Raw genomic sequence first — 26,664 nt, 5'->3', positions numbered from 1 at the left:
CCCTCTTAACTTGCTGATCTCCCATCAGCTGTCCTGTGTCCCAACTCCTCTGGGGATGGAAAGCTTCCAGCCTCTTGATGGAAAGAGGAGAGTCCATTGAGTATCCTGGAATTACAAGTGAGTTTGTGGTTGGTACTGCTCTCATTCCTGGGGCCTGCGCCAGCACCATCTACCCTGAAGTAGCCTCTAAGTCTTGGCTCATGTGTCTCAGGGAGCTTGTCCTGGTTTTCCTGGGGGTCCATCTCCTCTCAATGTCACCAAGACAAAAGACTTTTCCACCACCCTGAGCCCTGTGCGTACCTAAGAGCACATCCCTGTTACAGGCTGGGAGTTGTGCCTGGTACATGACTCCAGAGACGAAGGGGTCTCACATGAATCCCTTCTGAGCTAGAGCCTGGCTGGTGACCCTGGATCACCTAGCCTCCCAGCCCCCGTTTGTATAGCTTATGAATGGAGCAAACAGAGACACTGAGAAAACGCTGCTCTCTGGGGGTTGTTGAGATCAGATTAATGAATATGTATGAGACACTTAAACAAATCGGCCATAGGTAATAGATACCCTGGCTTTACTCAAAGTGACTGTGTGGATTATGATTGAGAAGTCAAACGAGCTCATTATGTCTGGGGCTTTGTAAACCATTCAGCGCTACACGCAGAAGCAGATCGCTCCGAGATGTTATCGACGCCATTAATATTATCACCTTGCCAGTCGTCCCGAGCCAAATAGCCTGATACGATCTGCCATGTGACAACGCAGCAGCATGAGACGCAGTTGGCTCTGGTGTAAAATCAGCCCAGCTCTCCCGCTGGAATGATCACTCAGAAAGGGAACTCTGGCTTCTGAGATGGCTCAACAGGTAAAGGCACTTGCTACCAAACATGATGTCTTACTCAGGCTTTCTATTGCTGTGAAGAGACACCATGACCACAGCCATCTCTTACAAAGGCAAACATTTAACTGGGGCTGGCTTACAGTTCCGAGGCTTAGTCCTTTATCATCATGGCGAGAAGCATGGCAGCATGCAGGCAGACATGGTGCTGGAGAGGGAGCTGAGAGTTCTACATCTGGATCCACAGGCAACAGGAAGAGACAGTGAGCTACCAGGACTGAGTTAAGCTTCTGAAACCTCAAAGCCCACCCCAAGTGACACTGTTCCATCAACTAGGCCACACCTATTAACAGTGCCATTTCCGTTCAAACTACCACACATGACCACCTGGGTTCAATCTTCAGGCCTCTACACATAAATTGGTGCACGCATGCATATAAAATGGGGACTGGGGAGAAGGAAGGAAGAAGATAAAAACATGTTTGTTTTGTTTTTAATAAAATAAAAAGAGAGAGGGGCCAGGCAGTGGTTGTGCACACCTTTAATCCCAGCACTCAGGAGGCAGGGGCAGGGAGATCGCTGTGAGTTCAAGGCCAGCCTGGTCTACAAAGAGAGTCCAGGACAGCCAAGGCTACACAGAGAAATCCTGTCTCGAAAAAGAGAGGGACAACGGGCTCTCACCGATTTGGAATGAACTAAAGCCTTTCTCTGAACACTCACCAGTACACAAATAGGCCCAAAGCACCCCCGGCACTGAGCAGCTAGGCTCTAGAATGTTTGATCATAGTATGACATATACCTTAGTAGATGCTCCCCCATGGCGTAGACATGCCTAAGACACAGCAGTCATGGCAGGACTGAGCACAACTGAACAGCACAAGGCATGGTGGCACACAGGTGTAATCAATCCCAGCCCTTGGGAGATAGAGAGTGGAGGATCAGAAATTCAAGGTCATCTTCAACTGCAGAGTGAGTTCAAAGCTAGCCTTGGACTTGTCTAGCCTGCGTGAGGGCTGCAGCACAGTCTGAGTATACACGATCTCATTTGATCCCTTATGCCTCGGTGTGAGGGTGTGTGTGTGTGTGTGTGTGTGTGTGTGTGTGTGTGTGTATGTGTGTGTGTGTGTGATGTTCATTCTTGGGGGAATGTGGTAGTGCTCACAGCCTAATAGCTGGTTCCAAGAGGCAGCAGCACTGTGTGCTTGGATTTATTCCTAAATGGTCCTCAGCAGGCTCATTGCATTCGAGGGCCTGAACATTCCCAGGAGTAAACTCTTTGTGATAAGCAGGGTGTTCCCAGCTGCACCAGAAAAGCCAGCAGAGTGACTGGCCAGATAACATCCAAGCAACCTGCTTCCCAGCCCTCATCAAACCCAGAAGGGGCAGGAGCAGATGTTCGCGTGTGCACACACACCTTTGCATGAGAATCGCACCCCACCCCCCAACCTGGGCGATGGAGGAAAAGCCTGTTTTCAATTCTCTAGAAACCACTTAAGGCAGAAGACTCAGGGCTGGAAATGAGCTTCTGTCAACAGTCCCCGGGCACTGTCTGCCATTTTGCACTCTCCCGGATCTGCCACGTCTACTTTCTCATCCCATGGGTCTGTTTAATGCAGCGTGTGGTAGGCATCATCCACCCCGGGTACTGTAGGGAACAGAGCAGAGCTGCTCACAGCCCTTAAGAATTTGTAGTCCTGTGGTCTCTGGTTACTTCCTGATTTGGCTGAGGCGCAGGAGCCAGGTCACTTCAAACAGAATTTCTGGTCACCCTTAAGCATCCAAGAAGTCCTCCTTATAATTAGGACCCCGGGTCAGTCCTTGCCAAGACTGGACACAGCACTAGTACCTTGTCCGTGCAAATCCCTCGTGTGTGCTTGCTGCTGGTGACAGTGGTGGCCGTTCCCTCCCTTCTAGAATGTTCCGAGCTCCTCCTCCACAGTGAGGTCAGCTCAGATCTTCTGAGGGCTCACAGGGTTCATCTTGAGCTGCCCGTGAAGTCCTTGCTCCCCAAGTACGTGCTGAGTTTGGGGAGCTCAGTCTTGGATCTCCCCGCCATCCTAAAGGTCGTTTAGAGTGGTTCTGACTACAGTACATCAAAACTTCTCACTTGGGGGCTCGGGACGTGGTTTATTGGCAAAGCATTTGGCATGCAAGGCATGGGTTTAAATCCAGGAATCTAAGCAAAGCCAGACACAGCAGCGCACATCTGTAATCCCAGTGCTCTGCCGGTGACACAGGAGGTGGAGGCAGAAGAGTCTCTCAAGGTCAGCCAGCCTGGTGGACACTGCTGTAAGCGAGAGTCCCTGTCTCAAGTTAAGTCCTAGATGAGGACCAACACCCTCCTATAACAGCCACACATGACCCCACATTCATGTAAACTCACATACACAGAGAGAGATGGGAGGACAGAGAGAGAGAGATGGAAATAAAGAGAGAGAATGAGAGGGTTTTTCCTTTTTAAATTCTAGTTTCTCTAGAGAAAGAAAAAAATAAGTCCACTTGGAATCTTTGGAGAGTAGCTTCGTACCTTGTGACCTTAATCTCAGACAGCCCTGGGCTTTGCCTTCAAACTCCTTGACTGGGAAGCAACAAAGATGGTTTGCTGGGTAAAATCACTTGCTGCCAAGTCTGAGGAACTCAGTTCAATCCCTGGGACCCTCATGGTGGAAGGAGAGAACCAGCTCCTGCAGGCTATCTTCTGAGAGCCGCACGAACACTGTAGCATATGCACCCACCCCTCCCCACCTCACAGCCTATGCACCCACCCCTGCCCACCTCACAGCCTATGCACCCACCCCTACCCACCTCACAGCCTATGCACCCACCCCTACCCACCTCACAGCCTATGCACCCACCCCTGCCCACCTCACAGCCTATGCACCCACCCCTGCCCACCTCACAGCCTATGCACCCACCCCTGCCCACCTCACAGCCTATGCACCCACCCCTGCCCACCTCACAGCCTATGCACCCACCCCTGCCCACCTCACAGCCTATGCACCCACCCCTACCCACCTCACAGCCTATGCACCCACCCCTCCCCACCTCACAGCCTATACACCCACCCCTCCCCACCTCACAGCCTATGCACCCACCCCTGCCCACCTCACAGCCCATGCACCCACCCCTGCCCACCTCACAGCCTATGCACCCACCCCTGCCCACCTCACAGCCCATGCACCCACCCCTGCCCACCTCACAGCCTATGCACCCACCCCTACCCACACACACAGAACTACATGCATACATAAGTACATGCAATTTCTTTCTTTTTTTTTAAATTTGTATTTATTGGGTTTTTTTTTTTCCGAGACAGGGTTTCTCTGTGTAGCCTTGGCTGTCCTGGACTCACTTTGTAGGCCAGGCTGGCCTCGAACTCACAGCGATCTGCCTGCCTCTGCAAGTGCTGGGATTAAAGTCATACGCTACCACGTCCAGCAAGTACATGTAATTTCTAACAATACCTTGACTACACACCAGCTTCCTCCTTCCTTCCTTCCATCCATGCTATCCATTCTTCCTTCCTCCTCAGGCTCTTTACTTTCACCACTACAGTTGCTTCATCTTTGGTAATGGACCTGCTTGCTCCAAGGGGAGCTGGGAGAATGTGGTGTCAGTCATGGGAACACCTTGCTCAGGGGTGGGTACAGAGCTGGTTTTGGTACATGAGGATGTCACCCAGGGCTTAGTTGTAGGGATAAAGGTGCCTGTATAAGGGGAAGCACTTCTGCTCACAGCCTCAGAACTCTCTCTGTGTGCTCAGGGTGAGTGAGACTGGCTCAGGTCTCTCAGGGTCTCTCCAGAAGCTTGCTAGCATTGATGAGTGCTCAGAAACTTCCAGGTGCTGCTCTGAGAACTTGCCCTGGATCATCCGCCCCGAGTCTCATACTGACCCTGCAAAGCAGGTGTTGTTTTTCATTCCTCTTGGACCCAGGAGGAAACCAAAGTGTGAGAAAGCCAAGAGGCTTGTCAAATTCCATTTGGGGGATTTGCAGGTAGCTGGGCTTCAATCTCACCTCCCTCCTCACAGACGCTCCTTAGCCACCTGTTGGTGACTCCAGGAGAGGGCTCTTCTGGTGCTGACTCTGAATGCCACAGGGCCTCAGGGCATGGTGAATGCCACCAAAGGGCCTGGAGCAATTTCTCCCACACATCCTTTCCAAAGGTGACAGCAGGGAAGCACCATCCTGCCAGAGTCCTCCCATCATCTGCCAGCCAGCCCCCACCCCAGAATCAAGCACAGCCACTTAGAGGGATCAGTGCCACCCCCAAAGCTAGCTCATCTCCCTCGCAGGCACACAGATAAGAACTTCTAATTAAGACTCAGAAGTGAACATCCCGGCAGAGGCAACTGGGGGCCTGAGCGGAAACTCTGAAGTCAGTGTTCCTTTTCTCCAGTGCCACAGACTTGGAAATCGCTTGCTTTCCAAGGGTCACTAGTCAAATACCACCCTGACCTTTTGTCTTTCTTTTGTCTTTACATCCCCCAACCCCAATCCATTTTACAGAGAAGGGTGGCAAGCCAGAAGGAAGATTTGAGGTACAGCCTATATTGTGCATACAGCCTTGTCACCTCCTAAGATGCCCATAGAATCCTGCAGAGGAGACTATATCTGCTTCCCCCTTCACAGATGGAGAAACTGAGGCTGAAAGAGACTTTGCCACCCATGGTTTCATAGCCTCCCTGTGACAAAACAGAGAAGCTCTTGACCCCAAAAAGTATCACTTTGTATGCTTCTTCTGGATTAAACCGTCAAGTTCATATTTGATATTCTGTGTGACGCCTGACCTCTGGCCTCCACGTGCATGTACACACAGGAACGTGCCTACCCACACACACAGAATGCAAACGGTGACTTAGTAGATTTGGAATGGGGAACTGGGACCCTGCATTTCTAGCAAGACCCACACTACAGGTCAAGACCACACAGTGGGCAGATGGAGACTAGCTGGTCCCCTCACCTGCCCTGAAGGGCTTCTCAGGACTGAGCAGAAAGCTCTGGTACCTGAGAGGTATCAAAGGAGGATATGTATTTCTCAGCAGAAGCAAGGGGTTGGGAGAGGCCCACCTCAGGGTGGACCTTAGTGGCCACCACAAACCAAACACCACTTCACACGCAGCATAAAGCAGTGCTCACTGAGAGAGCCCATCAGGAAAGGAGGACATTAGTGTCCTCAGGAAATGCCTGGGAGGGAGCCGTTATGTGTCTGGTGTGGAGTCCTTAGAGGAGTGTTCTCGGAGAAAACATTTTACCAAGAAATCAAGAATCAACAAAAATAGCATTACTTGTGAGTTCTCCTTCATTAACCTGGAAATGAGGATGTAATCGCTTCCTCCTTGCTCGCGTTAACCCTGGGAACCAGCCAAGGGTAGGCAGCCCCTTCCAGGCCTCCCATAGCCCAACTCTGCCATGCCTCTGGCTCCCAGCAGCTCTGCCAAGTCCCAGGCTCCCTGGAGGTTTTCACACCTGCTGGGCTCAGTGCCTGCTGAGCTGCCCCTCCTGATTCACACTGCTTGGCCAACCCCAGCCATCATTCAAGGCTTCCTACTTCCCCAAGAATGCATCTTCCGCTTCCTCCACTCCACGTGCCCACCCCGAGTGCTTCCCTAACGCCTGTCTGTTGACCAGCATATGGCATTGGTTTCCTCCTTGTTCCAACTGCAAAAGGCTCAGCCCTTGGTCCTAGTCATTCAAGGATGCTCTGGCAAAGCAGCCTCCCTCAGCTTGCCTTCCTACCAGTCTTCACTTCCTGAAGTGTGTGTGTGTGTGTGTGTGTGTGTGTGTGTGTGTGTGTGTGTGTGTGTGTAAATGTTGGGATTCCAACCCCTGAAGCCATGACCTGGAAGGGGAAAGAAATTTGTTCTTGGGGTGGAGTGGTTCCTCTGAATATCGTAGAATAATATCTTTGGCTTCTATCTACCGGATGCCAGGAGAATGCACCCCATCACCAAATGTGATGAGCAAGTCTGTAGACGCTGCCAAACACCAGGAGAAACACTATTTGTACACACACGTGCATGCATATGCATGTGTACACACAAATGCATGCTTCTGGGTATACTTTAATCTATGTTAAAGTGCGTGAGTGGATGTGCTGATATCTTATGTTAACTTGTTACATGAAGATGGCATGTTGTGTTCACTGGGGTATCTCCAGTCCTGAGAACTTTGGTGGCAGGGGGAGATCTGAGTAGATGCTTATAAACTCCAGTTAAATGTATGGAAAAAGTATATTGCTACCCATCACCCCCAAATTTAGTTGTAAGGATTCAGTGACATGATTGATTGATTGATTGATTGATTGATTGTAACACCTGTGTGGGAATCACATATGCTCAAAAAATACTAATCCCAGACCATCAAGTAGCTCAGTGGGTTAAGGTGCTTGCTGGTGAGCCTGAAGACCTAATTTCAATTCCCAGGGCCCTCATATTGGAAGAAGAGAACTGGTTCCCTAAAGTTTCCCTCTGACCTCCACATATAAGCTATGGTATGTACACACACACACACACACACACACACACACACACACACACACACACACACACCAAAAAGGTAATTTTAAAAAAGAAATATTAATCCCCATTTCTTCTCCCTTTCCTTCTTTAACTGCCAAAGACTTTTTTTTTATTAATATGCCTGCCCCCAAGCCTCATGTTTAGAAAGAGTTTTTTCTTACAAATGATTAGATAATAATTCATCTGGAAACTGGAGCTGCATCTCAGTGGGTAGAGGGCTTGCCCAGCGTACATGAAGCCCTGGGTTCAATCCCCAGTGCCACATAAGCAAACATAGTGACACACACCTATAATTTCAGCACTCCAGAAGAGGAGGCAGGAGAATCAGGAGTTCAAGGCTATCCTCAGCTACATAGGGAGTCGGAAACCAGTCTTGGCTACATGAGACCCTGTCTCAAAACAAAACAAAAGATAAGCATGCACCCATGCTCCCGAGGCTCCTCCTTTCTGCAGGAGCAGCCGGGCATCAGATGGACCACAGGCCACCTCTGTCATCTCAGGATTTCCTGAGGTACCACTAGGTACCCACTGTTCACCTGCTTGATCCAAGCACATTGTCTCCACTAAGATGACAGAATTCCAGCCAAAGAAAGAAACCAGACACTGCTCGCTTTTCTACCTGTTACCCAGAGTGAATTAATAGTTGCCATTAAATATGCAATAAGATTTATTTTTGTTTTATGTGTGTGAGTGTTGCTATGCATATATGTGTGTGTACCATATGCATGCAGGGACTGTGGAAGCCAAAAGGGGGTGCAGAACCTCCTAGGACTGACAGTTGTGAGCCACCTTGTGAGTGCTGGAAATTGAACCCTGGTCCTCTATAAAAATAGCCAGTGCTCTTACCCATGGAGCCATCCCTCCAGCCCATGTTCATTAATTTCCTGGAAAAAAAAAAAAACACCTTTGCAACTCCCCACCCCAAGGCTGCTGTGAGGTGCCCCAATTTGAGTCATGGTTTTTATTTTTTATGTAACATACTCCTAGGTTTTTGGGGTGTGGCCATTGGGTTATGCATCTTCCGCGCTCCCAGTAATAAGCATCCAGGCCTAATTGGAATGCATTGTGCTTCCTTCCCTTCCCCTTAATGATCACTTTCTTTGGAATGGATTAATTTCTCCCAACCCCCCCCCCTCATTACGGTGGCATTGACAGTATCGTTGGTGCGTGCCTGTGTGTCCGTGAGTTCTTAGCTGCACAGCTGGGCATCATTAGGGCCTCCTCGGTGCTGCAAATTAAAACGAAGGAGGAAAAGGAAAGGGTAACCAAGAATGAAAATGGCATCCAATGAGCCTTGTTCACAGCCTGGCCGGATGATGCTGGAGAGCAGGGTCCTGGTTCAACCCAGGGTCCCGGATGACCCTGGAGGACGATGGATGAGCCTGGAAGGCAGGAGGACATCACAGCACCATTTGTCCCTTTCCGTGCCATTCCCTCAGGGAGTAAAGGACATTAACTTTCTGCCCTGCCCGTTGTGAACTCTCAGGTAAACTCACAAGGCCTGAGCAGGACTTTCAAAGGCTCAGGGCACAAAAAAAACCTTTACCCAAAGGTTTCTGACTTGACTGTCATCTTTCCCTTCTCCCTTCTCTGCACACAGTACCCACCTCCCTCACTGACATTGGAGCATTCCGTCTCACCCATGGTTTGTCACTGTCATTTCAAACACTGAGCTCCCCCACCCCATGACACTGGTGTCCTCTGGCTTAGTACTGATCCCTCCCTCCTAGAGGACTGAGGAAGTGAAGGACCCCGGAAGACAGATGGCAAGTGCCAACTGCTCCCCCAAATATTTAGTGTCTTCAAAGCACTTTCTAGCTGTTAAGAGTCATCTTCAGTATACACCTTGGTGGTGGGGGGAGGGGTAACCTGATTGAACCAGTCAAAGGTGCCTTTTGGCACTGCTGGCTAAATTGTCTCCCAGGAAGTGGCTACAGAGATCCCTGCTCGGAAACCACCATATGGTGTCAGAAAGAGTGTAACATATCACTGAGGGGAGAATCCAGTATGCTGCTGTGACAAAACAGCCCCATGACATCAGTCTCTGGGTGGTGGCTCTGCTCCACGTAGTCTCACCCAGGACCCAGGTGACAGGCCAGGAGAAGGACAGTGAGGCTCACCACTTGCTGACTCGAGCTACGTGCTTTGCCATGTGGTACATATTAATCTTAGTCCTGTTTCATTGGCCAGGTAAGGCCACAAGGCTAAACTTGTCACCAGCAAACAAACAAACAAACAAAAAATCAATCTTCCCCCGGGGAAGAGAAGGGCTGTTACTAAAAGAACAAAGACAATGTGGCTGTTTGAATATGTGTCCTTTCCAGGAGTCAAGTGTCACCACAGTGGTAGAATTAAGAAGCAGACCTTCAAAGGACGACACACTCCTATAACACCTCTAGAAGCTGAGGCAGGAGGGGAGAGAGTAAGGCCAGCCCGAATGCCTCAGAACCTATGTCAAGAAAAAGGTCTGGGGTATGGACAGATGGCTCAGCAACTGAGCACACATACTGGCACTTGCAGAGAACCCAAGCTCAGTTCACAGCATCCACAGGTGGCTCTCAATGCACTTACCATGGACAGGCAAGTTTTGTCTGCCTCTGCCTGACACACCCACAAGTCTCTTAGAAGCAGAAATCAAACTTCATCCTCAGTAGCGGACACAGTGGCACATACCTGTAATCTCAGGACTCCAGAGACGGAACCAAAAGGATCTCTAGTTTAAGTGAGCCCGCACTGTGTGGTGAGACCCTGTCTCAAACAAAGTAGCGAAATGTCAGCCCTGTGAAATGTTTTTAAAGGGCCTCGTGGTGTCTCCCTACTTGAAAAGGGTACAAGCATCAGGCTTCAGCATCAGGACCAGTTGGAAGGCTGGGCAGATAGCTTGACCAGCAAAGAGTTTACCACAAAAGCATAAAGGTGTGAGTATGTTTGAACTCCAGAACCCACATTTTCAAAAGCCAGGTGTAGTGGCACATCCTATAATCCAGTCTTGGGGAGGCAGAGCTACCTGGGGCTCACTAGTAAGCCAGCCTGGCAGAACCAGTGAGTCCCAGGCCAGTGAGAGATGCTTTGTCAAAGAAGCAAGGCGGCATCCTGAGAAACAGCTTGCAAGCTTGACCTCCGCCTTCTGTGCACACACAAGCATCTGCATACATGTGCATGCGCACACACACATACACACATACACAAGGACTCAGTAGAAGATACTTCCAGAAGATTGCCACTGGAACAGCAGGAGGCTTCTCATAACTTGACTAATATTCTCCTTTTTACAGCTCTGCAAGTTTGAGCTTGGGGTAAGCCAGCCCAGCTTAATCAGCTGGAATGCTCTGGAAACAGGCTGATGTGGGCAACTGGCATTCCCCTATAATGGACGATTGAGCAAAAGCCCCATCCTTTGTCTCCCTCCAGGGAGATTTTTCAGTTGTTCACAACAGTCCACGTTCCTGATGGAGAAGTCTCGGTGTCATGGAGCTCAGAATCGCCTTCTAGACAGACACCAGTTCCCAAGACCAGGACGTTTCCTACCACAGAGAGCCCAGACAAGCAGACTGAATCTACCAGATCTATGACAGCCTCTGAAGGCTCTGGGTGTGAGTGTGGGTGAGAGCGAGTGTGTATGAGTGTGTGCATGAGTATGTATATATGTTAGGGAGAGAGAGGGGGGGGTGGGGAAGAGAGAGTGAGGGAGGGAGAGAGACGGAGAGAGAGAGTACAGACACAGGCATGCATGCACCGTGGTGTACGAGGAGGTCACAGACCAACCTTGGGTGTCAGTCCTGACCTTCCACCTTGTTTTAGGCTGGTTTCCTTGTTGTCCCTTGTTGGGAATGTCAGGCTATCTGGCCTTAAGGCTTCAGAGATTCTCCTGTTTCCGTTTCCCATCTAGAAGCCGCCATGTCTGGCCCTACATGGGTTCTGTGGATTTGAATTGAACCAGGTGCTCACACTTGCATGGCGTGTGCTTTACCCACTGAGCCATCTTCCCAACCCAAAAGTTAATACCAAATTTTAAGATCATCTGGGGTCTGAGGATGTGGCTCAAAGGTAGAGTACATGCCTAGTATGCAGGAGACCTTAAAGACACGTTGCTTTATCATCATCATCACCTTCTTCTTCTTCTTCTTCTTCTTCTTCTTCTTCTTCTTCTTCTTCTTCTTCTTCTTCTTCTTCTTCTTCCTCTGCTCAGTTTGCAAAAGAAACAGAGAGGGATGCCTTTGGTGCATCCAGTCAGTCAGGATTCTGACTGGATGTCAGAGTTCCTTGGCTTCTCTGTGTGGAAGCTGCTGGCCTCCATGGCTGAGTGGTGGTAGATCTTGGGGTAGGAGCTGGGAATCTGTATTAAAATTCCCAAGACAGCCAGCTAGTTCAAAGTGTGTGTGTGTGTGTGTGTGTGTGTGTGTGTGTGTGTGTGTATGGGGAAATGTCTCTGGAATGCTATTAAGGTCGTCAACCTAGACTACATAGCAAGTTAAAGGTCGCCCCAGCTACATGAAACCCTGTCTCAAAAAAGATAAATAAAATTAAAGGAAAAAAAGAAAGAAAAAAGAGAAAAAGAAAAAGGAAGAAAAGAACGACAAGATGCCTTGTGTAATACTGATTCAGAGGGGAAGGAATCTGTACCTGTGTCTCTAGGAGAGAAAAAAATAGAATTTTATACATGATACATATATATTTCTTCCTCTCCAACCACCCTGGGGTTTATGCAAAGAGCACATATTTATTTAAATGAAGACCTCCTACAAAAGCAACCCCAGGTTAGCACCTCTGCAGTAAGTCTGGTTGCTTCTGAGAATATCAGGTCCTTAGATCTGGCTTCTTGGTAGGTCTGGAAGTGCTGGGTGGAGTCAGGAGACTGACAGCTCCATACCTCTCTTCCCCGCCCCCTGCCCCATGTCCTTTCCCTGGAAGTGGCTATAAGCCGTGCACACGCTTACTCACAAGCTCACTCAGAACAGAGTCTCCATGGGGCCGATGCTCCTGAACCCATCCCCTTTCTGCTCCCAGCCTAAGTGGAGGTAAGGTCTCCCAGAAGCTATGCCTGAACCTGCCGGGAAATCTTCCAGAGCTCCAGGGAGAAGACAGATCAGGCAGGTGAGAAGTCAGCCCTGCCTAGGACTGAAAGGTCTGGTCAGCCAGGTCCCAAGCCCTTCTGATGAAAGGAGACAAAGGGGACTGCAGCCCTTTCAAGGGCTCCCATAGGACTCTCCTCTTCCCTCCTCTCCTGAAACCGCTGGGTCATTTTGCTAGGCAAGCTTCCCCTGAACTTCCCAAAATTCTGCTCTATAGTCATCCCCTACTGGGTCTGCAAGGGGCAAAGTTGCAGAGAGGGCACTGGAAGGTTTCAATGGAACCTCCCCAGAAGGTGTGTCATGTATTCAGTTAGCTGAGACTGGAAGACCACTGTGGGTGGTACCATTCCCTAGGCTGGAATCCTAGCATGTACATTTTTAAAAAAGAGAGAGTGAGATGAGCATAGACATCTGTTACTCTCTGCTTCTTGGCTATGGATGCAGCTGGGACCTGCTGCCTCATGTTGCTGTCACTGTGACTTCATCATCGTGACGGATTATAACATCAAACTGTGGCATATGCACTATTCTATTCCTGTGCTAAAATGTCATCACCAGGGCAACTTAAAGAAGAAGGAAGAGTTTATTGGAGGCTTATAGTTTCAGAGGGTGAGTTCATGACCATCACGGTATGGAACATGCAGCAGGCAGGAAGGCAGGCAGGCATGATGCTGGAGCAACAGCTGAGAGCCTTACATCCTGATCCACAAGGGTGAGGCAGAGCTTTTGAAAATGGCATCATGAGCATTTTGAAACTCCAAAATCCATCCCCAGTAGCACACCTCCTCCAACAAGGCCACACCTTCTGATCCTTTCCAAACAGTTCAACCAACTGGGGAGCAAGGAGTCAAACCTTTGAGCCTATGGAGGACATTCTCATTCAAACTATGACATTCCACTTCTCTCTTTCTCATTTAAACTACCACAGGCTGTGGGCCTCTTACATTGCTTTTGTCAGAGTACCCTGTGTCTGCTTTCCCACATCCCACCCCATCTTTTCACCGTCAACTGACTGGCTCACTTCTGCTCCCCAGATTGCCTCAAATCATAGCCTCACTGGGAAGAGAGGGGATGTTGGGATGTCACAAGCACAGAGTATCTGGTGACAGGATATAGCTGCCCTGCCACTGAAGCAACTCATCTGTCTCATCCAGCTCCTCTAAGGTCCTTCTAGGCCTCCAGGTCTGAGAGAGGGGTCCCACTGTGGCTGTGAGGATGCGCACTAAATGCTGGTCTAGAGTCCTTGGTGGGCACTAAAGTTCTTAAGTAGAGATAGCATTCCTGTCTGTGTCCCCTGTGCCTGAGATTGGAGCGCACAGTAGGGACTGCATGGGTGGATGGATAGATGGATGATGGATGGATAGATAGATGGATGGATGGGTGGATGATGGATGGATGGATGGATGGATGGATATTGAATGGATGGATGGATGGGTGGATGAATGGATAGATGGAGGGATGGATGATGGGTGGATGATAGATGGATGATGGATGGATAGATGGATGGATGGATGGATGGATAGATGGATGGATGGATGGATATTGAATGGATGGATGGATGGATGGATGAATGGATAAATGGAGGGATGGATGATGGGTGGATGATGGATGATGGATAGATGGATGATGGAGGGAAGGAAGAAGGAATGGATGAGGGAGAAAGGGAGGGATATATACTGTACATATTTCTCCTAGGTCTAAGATTTTAGGAATCAACTCAGCAGATTCTGCATGTATCACTCGGGGAGCCAGGGTAGCTCTGTGTTCCTGGTACCCAGGGGTGGGCAGGAAGCATCCTCAGCCCAATGCTGACTTAAGCCATAGCGTCCAGGGCCAGCAGCTAACCTGACACAGCTGACTGCCCAGCACCAGAGGGGATGAGCTCTGGAAATTGCTCATCCTGGACCTTTGCTCTCAGTTTTCAGTATAGCTGGCTTGCCTCGCTGGTAGCCTTTCCCATTGTCCATATCTCTTTCTCCCTAAACCAGGGCCATTGAGTGTCCCGAACCTCAGCTACCACCAGAAGCTGTCTCTCTCATCCCTCTTGCCTTGCATGCTGGGCACACACTTCAGGCTCAGGGCAACTCTGCCAGCCAGGAAATGCAGACTGAGTCCGATTAGCATAAGCAGCTCGCTTTCCTTGGCTGGGTCTGGAGCTGTCACAGCCTAATTAGCAAAGCTGCCAGATCAGCAGGCTCTCTCATTAACTCCCGTCCAATCCCACCCACATGTATTGCTGAAGCCCCCACCCCCACACCCCACATCCCACCAGCCCCTTGGCCACAACACCAGTTCCCCGGAGGCACACCAGGACTCCAGGCATGGGGTCACAACCCTATCACAAGCTGATGTAAGACCCAGCAAGCAGCTTATCTTCTGGGAGGGGTGGGGCATGTCAGGTCTCATCATCACAGAGGGAATTCATAATGCATTCTGCAGAAGGTGCATAGGCAGCCTTGGTCCTTAGCAGCAGGGAAATGCTGTCCTTCCTTGGTTCAAGCCACTCTGCCCCCCCCCACACACACACACCTGAGCCACAGATCCTCTCACTGGTTTGTGCCAAGAGTAGGTTAGGCCAGCTTAGGACACTGAAGTCAGAGACACAAAGTGGGCAGACAAGGGGCGTGGGGAGACTGTCAGAGGCAGGGGACATTTTAGCTGAGGCTTGAATGACAGTCGAGCTGGGAGCCAGCTATCTGAAGGAAAGATGGTCCAGGGCAATGCCAGTGAGTGCAAATAAGAAAAAGGACGGCTTCCTTTAAAAAAGACTAAGAAGGCACACACGAGCAAGGATCCCGGAGGAGGTGGGGGTTGAAACAAAATACGAGACAAGAAGAAATGCCAGGTGAGTGAGTGAGTGAGTGAGTGCGTGCGTGCCCAGCAGGGAGCAATGAAGCTACTACACAGATGGCCTCTCTATCACCGTAGTAAGAGCCTCAATGCAGGCAGAGAAGAGAGGAAAGCTGTGGGGAGCGTGCACCAGACTGGGGCTAGCTCTGTGATGTGCACACGTGGTATCACCAAGTTACAGTTCATTAATTAGATGCTAAGCCCGTCTCGCATCTGAACATCTGGCTCTCCCATCAGTCCCCATGATCAGGTGCTACAGTTACCCTATTTTACAGCAAGAAGGGCAAAGCCCAGAGAAGGGAAATCAGTTCCGCACTATACACACTTGTGTGTGAGAGAACCAGGGGTTGAGTTGAGGCCCAGCATCAGTTCCGAGTCACTGCGAGGCAAGAGTTTCCTGTCCTCTGGACAGGACCTGCTACGCACTCCTGTGGCAACCCAACCAAGCCCTTGCTGGAGTGCTGGAGACTGTGTATTTGTTTCTGAGCAAAACACACTGCTAGCACCTAGAAAATTTGACTTGTGTGTCAGGCTGGGGCCTCAAGGTGTCTATCGAAAGACTGGTGATCCCTGTGCAGTAGAAGCGTCCTTCATTCAAACCACACCATATGTAGGCCTCCTTCCTCCAGTCAGCTCCCCATTTTCCCATCATCCCTTGCTGCTGGAAAGTAGGCGTGTGCCCTCGTTTCCACCAATCAGATTACCCTATCTCATCCTATGAAGTGGAAGCAGGAACTGGGACAAGGAACAGGAAGTACAAATTTGTGCCACTCCCTATGGACAAGCATGCAAGCACTCACTCGAGTCTCTGTGGCCATTGCTATCCAAATCACCACAACATGCATGTGTGATGTGGCCAAAGTCTTAGCATTCTCATAGCGGCCTAAGGTGGTAGGGGGCAGGCCGACCCGAGGTACAAGAAAGCTAGGTTTCTTCCAGTGACTAGGCTTCACCTAGCCTCCCTAGGCCTCAGTTCCCTCACTTGTAAAATGGAGGTGCGCGTGTAAACACTTTTATAAATGTGTACTAACTCTCAGGAAAGCGCACTTGAAGCCCTTGGTTGGCTGAAACGTCTCTGTCTTCTCTCTCAGAGAGTCTGTGGGCTCTAGCCACCTTAGGGTCAGTTCCATGCTGAGGGTGGTGGTGAGGCAGCTGGTGACATCTTGGTGATGTCAACTCAGAGGAAGCAAAACTGTTCTTCTGATCAGCCGGACCCAGGAAGAATTTTCCCAGCAACCCACAGTCAACAGCTCTACCCATCTCATTGGCCCACACTGTGTTACATGACCATGTTAGATGCTATAATTGGTTTCTGCCTGAGCTCCAGAGCTGATCACTGGCAGGGGATTGTGAACAACCTTGGTTGGCTTAAACTGGGTATTCTCAGACTTGGTCAAAGGAATTTTACTTTTTTTTTTTTTTTTTTTTTTTTATACTTAGAGCTAGGGCTGACAGGATGACTCAGTGGCTGAAGGTCCTCATCACTCAATCCTGACATGAGTTTGATCCCTGGGAACTGTATTGTCGGTAGAAAAACAGACTTGACTCCCATAAGTTGTCCTCTGACCCTACACACACACATATGCAGCATAAGTCACACACACACACACACACACACACACACACACACACACACAAATAAAATAAATAAATGTAATTTTAAAAATTTTTTAAAAGCTGACCCCAGTAAGCTTTCTAAGATGGGTAGTATTTTATTGATAATTATCATTCTAAAAATTAAAACTGAAACATATTATTTATTCCTGAGTCTCTGAGCTTTGTGTTCAGCACAGCTGCTCCAGGGCCCCCTTTCAACAACTCCTCCTACTCACACGAGGGAGATAGAATCCTAGAGCAAACACAGCACACACACACACACACACACACACACACACACACACACACACACCAACCATACCTACTACACAGCTCGAGGAAGCTCTCTGTGTACACAGCCTGTGTACACAGCCAGACTCTCTGTAGCTCTCCAGAACATAGCTCCCCACCTCCTGAGCCCCAAACTCAAACCCATTATCAGCAAAAGGCTTTTCCAGAAGCCAGTGGCACGCGGAATGCGACCAGGACACTGGTATGCTGCCAATTTGGGGACATGCTTATGGTTTATAGGGACAAGAGGGCTTTTTTGCACAGCACAGTGTGTTCAGCTGAGCCCTCTACATCCCCCCGTCCCCCGGTACCTCTGTGTACCCGTGCACAGTGCAGGCTCAAGCGCGTGCGCAGACACTCCTTATCGTCAGAGTGCTATCCTTGTTCTTGCTCCCGCCCTGTTGTTTCTTCCCATCAGCAAGCCCCCACCCCATTTTCTTGCCCCAGCTCTGGCCTCAACTCCAATTTTCAGCTTCCTGTCTCCAGGCCCAATCTGCAAGCCAGATGTGCATGCCAGATGCTTTGACCTGACTCTCTGAATCCTGGACTGTCTACTCCTGAGACAGGGCTCTGGTCAGCCCTGGGAGGATTCCTCAGCTTGTCTGAACCTAGCTGGGACCCCTGCTCAGGCCACCTTATGACCTCTGACTCTTTCTGTTGTTCTTGTTCTTTGAGATGAAGTCTCGGGTACCAGCTGGCTTCTATCTCTATGTATAGCCATGGATGACCACCCTCCCTCCCCATCATGAGAGCTAGGATTACAGCTGTGCATTACACATCCATTTATGCAGTGCTAGGAGTCAGACTCAGAACGTCCATGCATGCTGGCCAAGCAAGCAAGCAAGCATGCTACCAACAGAGCCACGTTGGGAGCCAGCGGTCCCTCTCTACCTTTCTTTTGATGGCTATATCATCATCACCTCTGTTGAACAATGCTGGCTTTCTCTTTCTGTGGCCCAATGGTCATGGATGGATGGATGGATATTGAATGGATGGATGGATCGGTGGATGAATAGATAGATGGAGGGATGGATGATGGGTGGATAATAGATGGATGATGGAGGGAGGGAAGGAAGAAGGAATGGATGAGGGAGGAAGGGATATATACTGTGCATATTTCTCCTAGGTCTAAGATTTTAGGAATCAACTCAGCAGATTCTGCATATATCACTGGGTATCATGAATGGAGCCTCCACACTCAGGCATGCCTTCTCTCCCAGGTGAGCCCTGCAGCTCACACAGCTGACCTTGCCAGCTCCTAGGTGAGGCAGACTTAGTTTGCACCGTCATTTGTCAGAGTGTGGTCTGAGGACTGCCAGTCTCCAGGAAGGCATGGTGGCGCATGCCTGTAATGTCAGCACTGGGAAGGTAAAGGCAGGAGGGTAACCTCAAGTTGGAGGCCAGCCTGGGCTACACAAGACCCTGTCTGCACACAAACAATGTGAAAAATCATTTTAGACTTCTTAATCCTCTCCTGAGTTATTCGTGAACTGCTATTTATAGCTTCACGTGCCATGGGTTTGTTGTTAGTTTTGAAATGGATAAATATTAAATCTTTTTTCATTTTTAATTTTTTAAGTGGTCACCTTAAAAGCCACCCACCTTAGAAAAGCTTATTAAGCTCAGTTCCATATCTCATAGATGGAACCAGGATATAATTCCTTCAGGTCAGGGCCCCATAGGCATGTGTAGCTGTGGCCACACACAACGGAGTGTCCCCTCTCAGCCCCGATAATCTCTTTGTGGCATCCTCTTGAACCTCAAGTCTTCAACCTCATGGTTAGTCACAGCCTTCTGCCTGCATGTCAGGATAGATGTGACTAGTCTCTGAGGCTCGGGAGCATGGCTGTGAGCAATGATTTGCCGAAAAGAAGCCAGATTAAGGCCCAGAATCAAGATCTTCTTTCCAAATGTCCCGTCCACATACCCAACTTCCTATCTGTACAGCCGGTACCCCAACCCAAGCAAGCTCGAAAGGAAAAGCAATGTGACCAAGTCTGAACTCCCCTCCTACCTTGCCCTCCTCTTCCTCTGGTACCAGGATACCCCAACCACCTCGGCTCCCCCAGGGCACATGGGTAGCCCTCCTTAGAAGTGTCATCCCCCGGGGACCAGGGAGCTGGCTTAGCGGGTAAAGTGCTTGCCACCCACTCATGAGAACTGGAGTTCAGATTCCAGCCCAGGCTGGCTGTAGCCCTGCACGTGCCTGGTGCCCCAGCACGGAGCAGACTAAAGACAGGAAGATGACTGGCACAACACAGCCGGAAAAAACCTGTGGGCTCTGGGCTCAGTGAGAGACTTCACCCCAAAAGAATAGGTGAGGAGTGACAAGGGACACCTGACGTTTTCACACACGGCCTTCCTTTACATATGGACAGGCGTGTCTGCCTGCACACAGACATGCACGCATAGACTTCATGTCACTCACAAACAAACAAACAAACGAATGAATAAATAAAGACATAGAGAACAATAAAGGAAGGTTCTTGAAGTCAACCTCCGGCCTCCGCGTTTGCACAAATACACACAGACACAAAACTGCTGCCGTGGGACAGCAGATCCTGTCTTGGACATGCAGTGTGGCAAGGGCCCACAGCCCTCTCTAGTCTGCCAATAAAAGCCAGCCTATAATCCTGCCACTTCCTGCCTGATTTCACAATCCCCAAAGGAATGCCTTTCTTCCTGTGGGTCCTCCCCACCCTGGCCCTGTGCCTGCTTTAAAGTGGGAGGGCCTTAAGCTAAACTCAAACAGAATGCCCTGGCGCCAGTGCCCACCTGTATCCAGCAGGATTCTCTAGAGTAGCAGAACTTACAGAACGAATCTCTTTCTATATATATATATAGAAAAGGGGGGTGGGGAGTACTGGAATCACTTACAGAATATGGTCCAACTAATCCAACAATGATGGGCTTTGAATGGAAAGTCCAAAAAAAAAAAATCTAGAAGTTGCTCAGTCCTCGAGGCTGGATGTCTCAGCCGGTCTTCAGTAGATGCTGGAATCCTGAAGAAGCAGGCTCTAACGCCAGTGAAGGAACGGACTTGCTAGCGAGGCGAGAGCAAGCAGACAAAGCTTCCATCTTCCATGTCCTTACATAGGCTTCCAACAGAAGGTGTGGCCCAGATTAAAGGTGTGTCATCCCACCTCAAGATCCTGATCAAAGGCATGTGTCTTCCTATTTCAAATGTGGGAACCAGAAGTGGACCTACCCACTTCAAACCAAGCAAAAAAACAAAACAAACAAACAAACAAAAACACTCTCACAGGTGCGCCCTTCATTTCTGTATTGGAGTTCCTTCCAGATGTAGTCAAGTTAACATGCAAGAATAGCATCGTACCACCCCTAATTCAGAATAGCTACTTTTGAGGAGCCACCAGAGCCCTGGCATGGGCTTACTAGGACGTGTAACATGCCTGTGGAGAGAAAAATGCAAGCTTCCCCCCCATCTGCCCTTCCCTTGTGTCTAAGCCAGAGCCAGCCTCTGCCTCCATTTGAGCATCTATAAAATGGGGTTCAGGAGAAAATACTCCCCCATGGGGCATTTGGAAAGACTACAGTCTATGAAGAAACATGCCACAGGACCTGGCTACAGGAAGCCCTAGCAAGTGGCTGTATACTGTTGCTAGTCCTGTGCCGAGGTCCCTCATGCTTTCTTCACTGTAGCTGAGAAGCCACCAGGAAGAGAGATGTAGGTAATAGCTGGTCCAGGGAAGAACACTCCCTACCCAGAACCCTTGATTCCACACTTAGATATGAAGACCCCTTGGCCACACTGCACCATCCTCATGGATACAGCAAAGACAAGGCAGAGATGGCCTTGCCCTTGGGGAACACACACCTTCCTACTGGAAGAAGACAGTCAGTGAGTGAGCCTTCAGCCAACCGCCTCAGGGGTGCCTGATGGCTGTTCACCCTTCACCCCAAGTGCAGTGGGAAGGCACAGGAAGCTACTAGGTAAGGTAAGGGACTTGTGGGTGTGGTTGTTATGGTTGTGTGGAGAAGTTGTGGAAAAGGCAGGAAGTGGGGGGCAGGGAGGCCAGCAAGAGTGTGGCGCAGTAGTTCAGGTGAGAGATGACAGTGGCCAAGGCCAAAGGTCAGCAGCGTTGGAAGCCATTGGACTGAGGATATCAGTCTAGCATGACCCACTAATGTCTAGTGGGCATAGCCACATTGTTTCTTAACACTAGCCATCCTGGGAGAACTCCCTAGCTGCCCAGCCTCTAAGGTCAAGATAGAAAAGCAGTTAAATTAATGGCCACCCAGCTGCCTTTCTCTAGAGTTCGCATAGGGCCGCCTCAGCCTACTTCCCAGAGGTTGAAACCCTTGTGCTGGCATGCATGAGAAAATCAGAAACACACGGCCAGTTATCAGAACACATACCCAGGCATTCTGGATGCCTTTCCACAAAGTGCCACAAGGGTCTCCAGCAGTGGAAAGATGCTTCTCAGTAACAAAGATGACCCCCACACAACCAGTGGCCCACCAGGCACATTAGGGACACATTAGGGAGCAAGAAGCACCTGGCAGGCCTGTGCAGACAGCTGGCACACGATACGTTGGGAAACACAGCTTCCACAGGGGCCTGGGAGTTGGGGAAGACTTAGGACATGCTTTGATGGACATAAGCCTTTACAGACCAGAAATTCTCCAGTCCTAAGAACCACAATTTTTTTTTATCTCTCATGTTATTTCCAAGGGGGTACTAATATGCGGCTAGAGATAGAAAAAAAAATACAGGTCCTTTTTTTACCAGCTTTCCAGCCATTTTGGAAAATGGTGTCATTAAGCCCATGCGCATTGAGCTGAATCACTGCACAAAGCTCAGTGAGCAGAGGTGGCGGGGAGGTGGGGGGGGAGGGAGGGGGAGAGGCACCAGAGCATCCCATAGCTGCAGGTATAGTCAGGTGGGCGGGCACACTCTGTACAGTGCAAGTTCTGGGTTGTTGTTGTTGTTGTTGTTGTTGTTGTTGTTGTTATTACTTTATTTTTATTTAGTTTTTGTTGCTGTAGAGCATTGAACCTGGCTGGGGATACAGCTCAGTTGGAAGAACACTTACCTAGCTTGCAGGAGGCTTTATCCCAGGCGTTGCATAAGTTACGTATGGTGGTGCACACCTGTGATCTCAACTTGAGAAATGGAGGCAGGAGACTCAGAAGATCTGAGTTCAGCCCCATGTGCCTCTATTGTCCTCATGCGTGAAATGGTCTTCAGAGGCAGGACAGTATGTAGGCTGTGGGACAGAGATGAGAGCTCATGAAAACCTGGTCTGTGGCAAGTACTTCCTAAATGGTCTCTGTGTTATACAGTTCTAAGTGGGGGGACTGCAACGCTGCCCACACCAAGCAAGTAATACCCACGGGCAACATGTGGTCAAGGACTTGTAGGACACACGGGAGCCCTCTTGCTCACACTAAGGATAGTGGTATCAACAGGCCAGTGTAGCTGAGGGGTGGTGGCGCAAGCCTTTAATCCCAGCACTCAGGAGGCAGAGGCAGGCAGATCTCTGTGAGTTCCAGGCCAGCCTGGTCTACAAAGTGAGTCCAGGACAGCCACGGCTACACAGAGAAACCCTATCTCGGAAAAAAAAACCCAGACCAGTGTGTTGTGTGTGCTAGGGTTTGTCACTTTATAACAGATGCACAGACTCTTGTTTCACTCACCTGGACTAAGAACATCTTAGGTATAAAATTTCTCTGGTCTGCCTGGCCACTACCTGCAGAGGGGACCTGCAGGGGGTCCTGAGTTGGAAGAGAGCCCCCACTCCACCCAGGGTCTGCACCTGGCACATCCTCTCAGGGTTTGCTAACCATCTGATAAGGAGTTGGAAGCTGGAGAGATGCTTGGTGGTTAAGATTGTTTGTTGCTCTTGCAGAGGACTCTGCTCCTGCAGTTTGGTTCCCAGTACCCATGTCAGACTTCTCACAACCACCTGTAACTCCAGCTCCAAGGAATGCAGCTCCCCCTTCTGGTCTCCAGGGGTACCCGCACTCACATGCTCTCCTACCCTCACAGAGACACACATAAATACCACATAAATAAAAATAAAATGAAATGTCACTTTTAAAAAACAAGTCAAAGATTCAATGCAAGTGTTTCAAGAAAAGATACACCAAATGAAGTTAGCTTGCTGATAACTACCCCATGGATTTGGGTGGGAAGAGTAAACAAGTTGATAATTGACACGGTGTGTTTCTGGGTTTTGTTGTTTTGTGTTTGTTCTTTCTATCTATCTATCTATCTATCTATCTATCTATCTATCTATCCCTTAGTGTCCTAAAGCCACTTAAGTTGCTGGTTCTGTTCCTTGATTTGGCTGGCAGCAGCAAGAAGGGTAACTGCTGTGTACCGAAGTACAGTTAGCCGCAGAATTGAGACATCCTGTGTCTGGGAACGCAGAGGGTGAATCCTCATGTTGTTAGTCATTATACAGTCTTTTCAATTTGCTTTCCATCCCCTAAGATGAAAGTATGTAACGGGTTGTGTTTGCTAATTAGCTTTGTATTGCTATGACAAAATACCCATGGCAAGCAATTTATAAAAGGTTTATCTGGCTCAGAGTTCTAGAGGATCCTAACTCAAGACAAGTTGGGCTTTGGTCATTTGCTCGGTTTGGTTTTCCTGTTTGAGATAGTCTCTCGAACAGCCTAAGCCTGCCTCAGGCTTACTAGGTCAGCAAGGATGACCTTGGTCTCCTGACCCTTCTGCCCTCCACCCCCTCCTCCCAAGGGCTGAGATTACAACTGCATTACAGTGCCCAACTACTACTTAGTTCTAGAGAGGCAGGAAGATAAACATGTGTTAGTGGAAGCTGGTCGCCTGCCAGATCCTGTCTTCCTGACTCACCAGTGTATCCTTAGAAAGGTTCCAGCTCATTTCCCTACACATCTCTACATTTCTTCCTTTATTAGTTTTCTAATTTTTTCCTGTGTGTGGGGTGTGTATGTGTGTGTGTGTGTGTGTGAGAGAGAGAGAGAGAGAGAGAGAGAGAGAGAGAGAGAGAGAGAGAGAGGGAGTGTCTGAGGACACCTTGGTTCTTTCCTTCCACCATGTGGGTCCCAGGGAAAGAATTTAAGTCATCAGACTTGGCAGTAAGTGCCTTTACCCACTGAGCCATCGCGTCAGCCCCTTGTTCCTTCTTTTATGCAGTGGAGAGAGCAGAGTGTGGACTTTCTTCTGGTTCCACGATAGTTACATCACATGTAACTTAGTGTCTTGGCACTTGGTAAGCCCTACTTGTGGTATGGATTAAGCACGAGGCATCCTTAATCTGAAATATAAAGTTCCAGAAAGGTCCAAAATTGAAATCTCATTTTGCAGTGGGATTGGGACGCAGGGCCTCCCCCATGCCAGGCAAGTGCTCTATTACTGTAGACCTTCTGCCTTTCGTGTGTTTGTTTTGCGGGGTGCTTTTATTTTTGTTTCTCTGTTGATGCAGGCTCTCACTGTGTAGCCCTAATTAGCCTGGAACTCACTATGTAGGCCAGGCTGGTTTCAAACCCACAGGGACCTACCTGCTGTGCCTGGCTTATTTTGGCTTTTGCGATAAGGGAGTTCTCCAGCCTGACCCTGGACTCCCTGTGTGTGACTCTCAAGCCTCCTGAGATTACAGGTGCAATCACACTCTAAAATATGGAACGTGCTGCGCATAACGTCGTAGTGGAAAGTTCCGACTTTCCTCAAATATGTGAACCTGCCTTAGGTTATGTGTCAAAGACATATAGGAAATACAAATTGCTTTTGTGCTTTACCTTAGATCCCATCCCCTAAGATATCTTATTATATTTAGGCAAATATCACAGAATGGGGGTGGCGGTATCCAGATTCCCAAATGCCCCTGGCGCTAGGCACTTTGGATGAGGCAGGCAGTACTTAGCACTGTGCGTAGCCCTAGAGAGCAGAATGGAAATCGAGACCCTGGGAGTCGAGATAACTTCTCAAAGACTTCTCAAAAGGTCCTCCATGGGGCCTGAACTGGGGACCCCTTAAGCTGCTCCCACAACCCTTTCCTGCAGCATCCCGTCCCTCCACTTCCCACACCTCACACCCCTCCCACCTGCCAGATGACATCTCTTCCGTGTATGTGTCAGAGAGATGGCCTGTTCTACTATTCAAATGTTCAGGTCTCTACCTGGTTTCGATGACACCTTGGAAAGCCACAGCCAGTCGCCACTTGTTCTCTGGAGACTCAGTGATGCTCTACCGCAGGGCAAGGTCCCTTTCATGCCAAAGTGTACCCCCTATCCTCAGCTGCCCACCTCATGAGTGCCCAGAGGGCCTGGGCCATGTTTGGCCCATCACCACAATCTCTTACCTTAAAAACACAGAGCTCGGGCTGGAGAGATGGCTCAGAGGTTAAGAGCACAGTCTGCTCTTCCAGAGGTCCTGAGTTCAACTCCCAGCAACCACATGGTGGCTCACAACCATCTATAATGTCATCTGATGCCCTCCTCTGGCCTGCAGGTGTACATGTAGGCAGAGCACTGTATCTGTAATAATAATAAACCTTTTTTTAAAAACACAGAACTCTGTATGTGATCAGTATGTAGTAAATTCACGATCCTTGTGTTTGCTGGGACAGTCCAGGACATCAGCCCTAGCCTCACGGGGATGCTCCACAGGGACTATAGCCAGTCCTGTGACTCCCATGATTGGCCCCTCTGGTTCCCTCTAATGTTCATGTCTGACCTTCACTGGCAGAAAGCTATCGTGACATTAGCCCTGCTAAGAGTCCCATGCAATGGATACTTTAGGTCCTTTGCAATTACAGAAAGGCATTGGAGCTGCAGGGGGTATCTAGGTTTTTCCCTGGCCTGAGTTCTCTTTGGCCTCTCCGCCACCCTCTCGACATCCTGTTGCCTTTTCTTGCTGGCTGCCGGTTCAGCCCAGGAATTCTTGGCAACAGCACTCCTGACATTGAAGGCTTGATAGTTCTTTGTCTCGAAGACCATTCTACACATAATATAATGTTTAGGAACATCCCTGACTCACCCACAAGATGCCAATAGCACCCTCCTCCTGTTATTCAGCCAAAATGCCTCCATTGCCAAGAATGCTCCCGAGAAGAGAACTGTTTCCTGGTTGAGAACTAGTTATACGTGGAATTCCTCAGGATGGCCGGAAAAAGAGAGGCCAGGTGGTTTTACCAAGTGGGATGATAAAGGAGAGTCCACTGTTCCCAAATGTGAACATGAGGTCTCCTCCCCCCCAAAAGACAGATGCCCGAGCATGCAAACCCAGGACCCTGCATGTTTACCCCCTCCCAGGCCTTTCCAGGTACAAACTGTGATCCAGTTTTGTTTTGCTTTGGGTTTTTTTGTGTGTGTGTGTGGTTTTTTTTTTTTTTTTTTTACCAGATCTTGTCTTCTTTTTCAAGCAAAACCAGAGATCCAGTCTTTTCTGCAAAACCTCCCAGTTTCTTAACTGTTGGTGCCTAATGAGAATCATTTTTCTTAATTGCAGGAAAAACAAAATATGTTTCTGAGTCAAGTGTGGGCTGCCAGCTTC

The 26,664-nt window shown here is 49.3% G+C and overlaps 1 protein-coding gene and 1 long non-coding RNA gene across 4 annotated transcripts in view; one reads left to right on the top strand and one right to left on the bottom strand.

Annotated features, from left to right (window-relative positions):
• Positions 1-26,664, top strand: part of KAZN (kazrin, periplakin interacting protein) — a 977,721-nt gene that overhangs the window by 794,742 nt on the left and 156,315 nt on the right. The window lies entirely within an intron of this gene.
• Positions 38-25,640, bottom strand: LOC311599210. 3 transcript variants are annotated; one of them, XR_014779807.1, is made up of 4 exons: positions 25,472-25,640; positions 24,263-24,427; positions 22,217-22,390; positions 38-105 (listed from the first exon to the last, which is right to left on the bottom strand). It is a non-coding gene; the product is annotated as an uncharacterized lncRNA (long non-coding RNA). The 3 variants fall into 3 exon arrangements; XR_014779808.1 differs by lacking the exon at positions 38-105 and adding an exon at positions 19,561-20,311; XR_014779809.1 differs by lacking the exon at positions 38-105 and adding an exon at positions 20,360-20,370.

The sequence above is a fragment of the Acomys minous genome (genome assembly GCF_964271855.1).
Source record: "Acomys minous genome assembly, chromosome: 6".
In the NCBI taxonomy this organism is placed as follows: domain Eukaryota; kingdom Metazoa; phylum Chordata; class Mammalia; order Rodentia; family Muridae; genus Acomys; species Acomys minous.
Note: the sequence above shows the minus strand (reverse complement) of the source record. Positions and strands in the feature narration are given on the sequence as shown.